Below are 8,709 nucleotides of genomic sequence, written 5' to 3'. Positions count from 1 at the left end.
AGGATTGAAGTCATATAGCATATGCTCTCTGACCATATTGCAGTTGAAAAGAAATCAGTAACAAAAACATACTAGAAAACATCCATATATATGGAAATTTAGAAACGTTCCTCTAAATAATCCCTGTGCCCAAGAAGAAATCACAATGAAAATTAGAAAATATTTGGGACTACATGAAATGAATGAAAATGTTATATATTAAAGTATGGGGAAATTTCTTGATTTTAAACTGTTGGACATTGTCTATTGACTTTCTATTATGGAAGAGCTAAATTTAACTCTTTAAAATTTTCTTATGCTCCCCTACCCCACCCCCAATATATCCTTTCTCTCTTTCCCCATCTTCCCAAATAGTTATAGCATATTTTGTTTAAATTAATATTCACTACTTATATTATTTCGGCTATGTAAATATTTTTCACAAAATATGAATGGGATAGATGTTGCCTTCAAAGCAGATTAGTCTTTACCTGTTATTTACCCAACTGACTTTCTCATACCTTTGCCATCTCCAAAACCTCACCCCAACCGCCAACGTCACCTACCAGTTGAGTAGTTACAAATCTCCACAATCCAGACTGCCAGGGCAAAATCTTCCCTGAGTTAATGGCAACTCAAGATGGAAAGAGATGTGTTTGCATATTGCAAGATGGTAAGAGCAAAGCTAAGGAATGCACAAATGAAACAGTGTTAAAGAATAAAAATGAAATGAAGTAGGTGCTCTCAAAGCGGATGGGAATACCTGTTTCCTTTTGGCTAAATGTGAGAATGCAAAGAGAGTAGAGACTGGGAGTTGACCATTCTTAATGATTTTGTGACAGGAGAAAGTAAAAGTTCAAAACTATCTTCCTATTTTCCTTCCTTTCAAAAGAAGAAAGAAAGAAAGGAAGAAAAAAAGGAAAGAAAGAAAGAGGAAGAGAGAGAGAGGGAGGGAGGGAGGGGGAGAGGGAGGGAAGAAGAAAGGAAGGTGGGGGAGAAGGAGGGAGGGAGAGAGGAAGAAGGGAAAAGGGAAAGAAAATGTAAAGGAAAAGGGAAGGGAAGGGAAGGGAAAGGAAAGGAGGGGAAAGGAAGGAAGAAGAAGAGGCAGTTACCAGGATACAAATACATCACTTAAGGAATGTTCCCCAGGATACAAGTATGTGCTTATGAATGTGAGTAGGTGGCATTCTTTTTGCTGTGACAACCTAGGAGACATCCTCTTTATGCACTAAGTGCAGGAGGTGGTGTATAAAGAAAAGAAAAGAGCAGGTGGGGAGCCAGAAAGCAACTGTCTTCATTAAAAACACTGAAGCAGGATAAACACGTTTTGGGAGTCCTGAGATCCTGGCTCGAAGCCAAAATGCATTTTCCAACAGGAGCAATGGGAATCTATAGCTTTATGAGGAATGGTCCCACATGGGGTATACTCATATCAGGATGGGAGAAGGGAACAACAGACATCATCTATAAAAAACCAGAGGTAGGGTTTTATTTTTCTCCTGTTGAAATGTATAGATTTCTATGGATGAGCTGAAAACTTAACAACGGCTCATTTTTTTCATTAGTTAAACAGATATTTACAGAACACTTACTGAGGATCCAGCAATGAGCTAAAGCCAGAGAGTTTTCTCAAAATGAACTTAGAGTCTATTAGGGGACACAGATATAAAAAGGCAACCAAACAGTGTAATAAGGTGAAATGGGGTGGATTCAGGTGCTACCAGGGCCCCAGGAGAAGTGGTCCTCAGTGCAGCCTGGGTGGATGGATGGGATGCTTTTGGAGTAACGGTCATCTGTGGTTACGTCTACAACATAAGGATCTTTGGCCTCGTAACTATGGGAAAATGTTATAAGTCCAAACTTCAGACTTACTAACTAAAGACCTAGCCAGGATATAAATTTCACATTGCTTGTATACTATTTCTTCTTAATACAGAGAAAAATGTCAACCATCCTAATTGTTACTAAGACTTCTGATTTTTACCAGCTGTCTTAAGGCTGAAACTATTTCTGTTGCTTTGCCATCCACATTACCACCTAAAAAGATCCCAATGCACTCATCTGCTTTGCTCCACTTCTTTCTGACCCATTATGCAGTGTTGCCTCAACATATTACTTGGGAATTCAAGGAGAGTTCACGGTGGAGAAGACTGGGAGATGCTTTTTAGAACTTGCTTTCGGAAAACGCCATCCAAATGTAAGCCAAGCCCAGCTTTTGATCAAATTTTTTTTTTTTTTGCGGTATGCGGGCCTCTCCCTGTTGTGGCCTCTCCCGTTGCGGAGCACAGGCTCTGGACGCGCAGGCTCAGCAGCCATGGCTTACGGGCCCAGCCGCTCCGCGGCATGTGGGATCTTCCCAGACCGGGGCACGAACCCGTGTCCCCTGCATCGGCAGGCGGACTCTCAACCACTGCGCCACCAGGGAAGCCCTTGAGCAAATTTTACTGATCACACTGATACAAACCATTTTCTGTTCCTGATCTGTTCCCCAGGATCTTTCCTGCAATTAATCACCAGCTGAATGGGTTCTGGGGCTCCAGGTCAAAGTGAAAATGCTCTGCGGCTTGCAAGCATCTCAACAGCTTGTGCAGGGACATTACAGAGCACTTTTATGAGCTCTGACTCACCCTGGGCGGTCTCTACAGCCTGAAGTCAGGCTGCCTGTTACCACTGTTTCCTCCAGTTGTTATGGATACCACCCGAAGGGGCTTCGGATGCTTCTAGTATAGGCTTCCTCTGTCTTTCGGTCCTTCCCTTGGAAATCCACGGTGGGGTCCATCTGGCTCTTAGCGTTCAGACAACATGGCATTCTCGTGGTCCCCTACCCCAGGTTGGCACCAGTTCCCTTCGGTGATAGGGAAGGTGACACTGCAGTGACCTAAACACCGTGGCTGCCTCTAGAAGCGGCCTCTTGGACTTGGGACTTGAACCTTGTCAGGAACAAGGCAATTAACTGAGTTCCCTGTAGGTTGGCTGGACAAGTGAAGTGAAACAGAAAACTGAGGGAATTTTCTGAGACAGTCAGGCTAGAAATAAATAAAGATAAGCAACCTGGCTTCAATCTTCTGGATCTTTCAGTGAAAGAATTTTAGCCCAAATGATCAGGAGAATGGTCTCCACTTCACACTGTGTGTGTGGACACCGCCTCGGGCAGTCCATCCTACCACTCCACCTCCCCTACCCATCCCCAACCAGACACCTCTATACTGCAGGCACTTTTATAAGAGTGATTGACCAAAGAAGCGCTTCCTGGTTCCCCCATATTCCTTGATAGTCTATGTAGGGGAGAAATCATTCCTACTTTTTCTTTTCTAAGCCATGCCTGTACTTGGTCACAGCTGGAAACTATAACAAGCAGGGTGGAAGACGTCAGGTCCTACTCACAGCTGATGGGTGAAACTGCACATTAATTACTCATGGAGATGCTCTAGGTTGTTAAGGAACCAGGTGACGTTTGTGGATGAGCTAAGTGCAAGTGGGCTGTCCTCAGCGAGGTCCAATTCCTCCCGGATCTGGGTGGTCCAGAGAGTGGGGTCGGGGCAGGGAAAGAGCGGTGGAGAATTTTGTCTCCTTGGCAGACCATCTGCTGAGTTCATGAACAAGCCCTGTTCTGGCCTTCCTGCCATCCTGGCCTTGTGGGTGGTCTCTCACACATCCAGCTACACAGCACAGCCCACCCCCTGCTTATGGCCTCTGCCAGAGTACTAATTAGGAACCCTGTATCCTTGGAAGACTAGACAGCTAGGACTTTATAATTAAAGACTTCATTAGTTTACTAGTACAAATTTCCATGGCTAATGGAACTGAGGCCTGCTTTATTTATGGCATCAGAAGGGTACCATCAATCTTAGCCATCCTCTTACAGCCAGGGGCCCACCACACCCTGTCTCCCCCAGGAGTCTGGCAGCAGAAGAGGAGGTAGTCAGCGTCAGAGTTAACCAGAGAGATCGCCGGAGTCTACATACTGGTTTGCATGAATTCATAATTCGGCCAGAACTGGCTGGCAAATGTAACAAGTCTAACACCCATTTATCATTAATTGTCTTCTCTTCTGAGCTCATCCCATCAGTAAAAGGGGCATTCCAGCAGACGATGCTGGACTTTCTCCATGGCTTGTCTTTCAAGATTGTCACTAGGGAGTATTTTAGAAGCTCTTCGGGCCAGAGGAACGGAGGCCCTTAGAGAAAGGGGGTGAGTGATGCGCTGAGAGCTGCCAAGGGAACCTGGCAGAATATGATAATGAGATCAGAAACATTTTTCCTAGAAAGAGTCATTCTGTAGCCTAATTTGAGGAAAAGCTTTCTTTCTTAATTCCTATTGCATGAGAGAATTGACAATACTGCAACAGCTAATATCTGAGAACTACCCTGTGTTAGGGAATATTCTAAGCACCTTAAATGCACTATCTCTTTTACACCTCGTGCAGTGTCTCTCCACTGAAATCTGTTCTTCCCTCATCGCTGGTAAGAGTTGTAGCCGGAACATGGCTGTTCAGCCTGGGACTACATTTCCTAGCCTCCCTTGAGCCAAGTGTCGTCACATGTCTACACCCTCACCGGTGGATCCTAAGCAAGAGCGTGCCACACTCAACTGGAGCTGTCTCCTCCATGCTCTTTCCACCTTTCCTGCTGGCTAAGTTGGTGTAAAACGTAATGGTCTTAAAACCCATGAGTTCCTATCAGACCTGGTGCCTAAGCCACCCACCAACCCAAGCACCTGTCCTGGATGGTTTCATAGAAGAGAAATAAACCACTTATTCCTTAGCTCACCACATTGTAAGGATCTTTGTTAGAAAGCTTATATTAGAAAGCCTAGTATACTTTGCAATGACCCTCAAGGCTTTTTTCTTTTTTTTAATTAACTCCATTTTACTGATAATACAACAGCTCAAAGAAGTTAGTTTGTCTAAAGTCTTACTGTTGATAATTAGCAACATTGGGATTCAAATCCAGGTTTTCTGACTATCTCTAATGAAAGAGGTCAGTACAGTGGTTCCTTTGGGTAGAGTGGATTGGTTGGGAGGGTCACGAGGGAGACCCCCCACCTCCCCTTTTTTTGTAGGAGAAAGGTGCTTGGATTAGTAATTAACATTCAGACAATGTTTTATCATCATACGAAGCAATTTCACACTATCGGCTCATTTAAGCCTCGCAAATACCTTGTACAGATGAAGAGACCAAGGTTTGGACAAGTTATATATCTTGAACACAGTTAATAAGAATCGGCTCTACACTTCCAACACAGGTCTTCACTCTAAATCCTGAACCCAATCCATTATATGCATGCTGAAGCAACTCTCTCAGGTGTAAATTACAAAACCCAACTCCTACCAGCCTAAGCGAAAAACACACACCTCTCCCCACCGTACACACCCTCTATATGTCCGTTTATATGAGTGGGGTGGGCTGGGGGGTGGTAGGGAGTAGAACTGGCCAAAGTAGCATGACCGTCATCAGATTTCTTGTTCTCTTACTCTGTCAGTAGGCTTCCTCAACGTGGCTGGAGGCAAATGGGGCCAAAAACAGTTCGAACTTACAGCTTCCAAGCTTAGCAACCCCATAGGAAAAATTGAGTTCTTGCCTACTGTTTTAATATAATGTATAAGGAAAATCCCTGATTGGCCCAGCTTGGTGTATGCTGCCTTTTCCATGGACCAATCCCTGAAGCCAGGGGGATGGGGCAATACACTGTGACTCGCAGTCCCACGAGAACCACATGGAATGGGTAGCAGGACAGGACAACCGTATGGAGGAAGTGGAGGAAGGTGGATACTGATGTCAGAATTGGGAAGGGATGTTGGACAAACAAAAACAGATCTGTTATACATGCCTGCATTATAGAAAGGATTCAGCAGAAAGCCGGCAGCAGTATCCCTTAGTTTGGAAAACACCGTGTGTGTATGTATATAATTATATATGTATAACTGTCTCCTGGCCTTACTATAGACATCCTCTTGCACAGTGTGGTCTAAAAAGTTGCACTCCGTAATGTGCCTATCCATTCCAAACCCTCTCTAGAACTTCTTAGCACTTCCCTTTTAATTACAGTCCCCAGCATATGTGCACATAGTCCTGTCCCAGGGAGACTGAAATTCCTGATTTAAGGTAGGACAGAGTAAAGTAATTGCACACAGGTGTGGGGATAGGTAGGGAAGGATTGCATGTTCCCTTAGTTTTGTCTCCAGGGTTTGTTTCTCATTACTCTCTGATGAGCAAAATTCATTTTCACCACAATCCCTCAGCGTGATGGGAAGACTTTCACAAAAAGTCAGACCTGCCCTTCTGTCTGCTCCTCAGGTGTGCACAGGTTTTTGACTGCTCTCTTGCTTACCCTATGGGACCAACCTTGGGGACACAGACACGAACGTCACAGAGTACTGAGCCAAGAAAGCACACAGAGCTGCCTGGTGGGGACCGTCCCCTCTCTCCTCTGGCATGTGACCTTTCTAGCAACTTGTGAGCCATTTCTAAGACTCCAGACATGTCTGTTCCATGCTTTGTGTTAAGTAGCAGCTTTGAAACTTTTAAAGAAAATTAAACCCATGGTAAAACATACATTTTACATTGAAGTAGTACACACACACACACACACACACACACACACAATATAACCAAAAATATTTCTTGAAAAATGACTAATATTTACCCCTGCCATCGTATTGCACTCTGATATATGCTATTCAATTTTATTTCATTTTTTAAAAAATTGCTGAGTGTATTGATTTCATGACAGGTCACAACCTACAGTTTGGAGAGTATATAGTCCAACCATTCCATGCACTGCCCAAATGCGTCATCAGCTAAAACCATGAACACCTTCTCATCAAATGCTTCCAGAGCCCTTTGTTTCAGGACTCTGGCCCCAGGAGAACATGAACCGTGCTAGATTAAGTAGGCGGGTTTTCGGTCTCAGACATCATCTTCCTACTCTTTCATGACGTGACTCATGGAAGGGAGAGGAAGGGACACTTTCTCAGCTGCATAAATTCCTTCCCCAATATGTCAGCACAGGTGGTCACCCAGCCTCTGCTCCCCAGCTCCAGTAGCTCACTGCCTGCTGCTTTAGCTGAGTTATTGAAGAGATCTTTGACATTTCTAATAAAAATGACCTTGCTGCCACGTGCATTCCTCCATCTGGTCCTGCCCTTTGAAGCCAGGTGAGTTCAATCTCTTTTCCACACTGTATTTTAAACCTTTAGAAGACAACACCCATTATTGTCCTGAATTCCCCCATCACAAACTCCTTCTATCTCTAAGGGACTGGGTTCCCAGGTCCCTTGCCATCATCCTGTCTGCTGTTTTTGGACACCCACTTATTTGCCAACATTCTTCTGAAAGTGTGGCTTCCAGAACAAGGAATTGAGTACTTGGTGAATATAGATGTATGTGTGTGTGTGTGTGTGTGTGTGTGTGTGTGTGTGTGTGTAAAATCCTATTTTAAGAAATCAGGTGATGTGTCAGAGCCCTTGATTCCAAGATTGTAAACCATTGTCCTACCTGCATGACATTGGGTCAGCCCTTCTCCTTTTTGATTTCTTCATTGTTTAAAAAAAAAAAAAAAAAAGGGCTTCCCTGGTGGCGCAGTGGTTGACAGTCTGCCTGCCGATGCAGGGGACACGGGTTCGTACCCCGGTCCGGGAAGATCCCACATGCCGCGGAGCGGCTGGGCCCGTGAGCCATGGCCACTGAGCCTGCGCATCCGGAGCCTGTGCTCCGCAACGGGAGAGGCCACAGCAGTGAGAGGCCCGCGTACCGCAAAAAAAAAAAAAAAGGCTGTATTGTTTAATGGGTACAGAGTTTCAGTTTGGGATGATGAACAAATTCTGTAAATGAGTAATGGTGATGGTTGCACAACATTTTGAATGTACTTAATGTGACCGAATTGTGCACTTAAAAATGGTCAAAATGACAACTTTTATGTCATGTATATTTTACCACGATTAAACATATGAGAGAGGGTTAGATAAGATGATCTCGAAGATTCCTTTGAACATTTCTAAAGCTTTTACCATCTGACCCCACTATAGTTCGACTTAAAGGCCTGAAGGACCAGGCTCAGATCTGAGCCTTCCATGGAAAGTGGTGGCAAGATGCTGACGGAGATCCTCAGTCCAGAATGAGCGAGGCTGGTGTTCAGCACCCCCGCGCACAACCCCTCACACGCACTGTCCTGGAACTGAGTGGTCTAGTGAAGCCTAAACACATCCCCGAGAAATCAGAACAGTGATTCCGGCTAGAACCCCTGGGCTCAGAGTCCCTGGAGGGCATGAAATACAAGCAAATGCTCCTCTGACAGCCTGACCTCTGAGTTATCTTGAGGGCCAACCCAGAGAAGACCCAGAGGCCCAGCCCTGAGAAATTCCTTCCCTGCTCCCTGTCTTTGGTTTTCAAAATCCTTTCTCCTGCTATCTATTCTAGGGCGGTGGTGGGTTTAGAGAGCTGTTGGCATGCGGGTGGGAAAGCTATCCAGTTGGGCTTTAATTCTTTTTCCCTAGTTGTGGGAAGCAGCCTCCTCTCTTCCATTTAAAAGGTGGAAGGAAGGGGAAAACAACAGAAACCCCAAACAAGCTGAATCTGAGGCCTGAACAGACAGCCTCACGTGGGCCGGCAAAGGGCAATCGTGCTGTTGTGTGACCTGAGCCCCCTTGCCTTGGTGCTCTTGACCGGGTCAGCACCCTCAGGCTGCCTCCCTGGGGCTGCACTGGGATTTCCAGACCTTCCAAGAAGTAGC

The sequence above is a fragment of the Leucopleurus acutus genome (genome assembly GCF_964270905.1).
Source record: "Leucopleurus acutus genome assembly, chromosome: 3".
NCBI classification, from domain to species: Eukaryota; Metazoa; Chordata; class Mammalia; order Artiodactyla; family Delphinidae; genus Leucopleurus; species Leucopleurus acutus.
Note: the sequence above shows the minus strand (reverse complement) of the source record.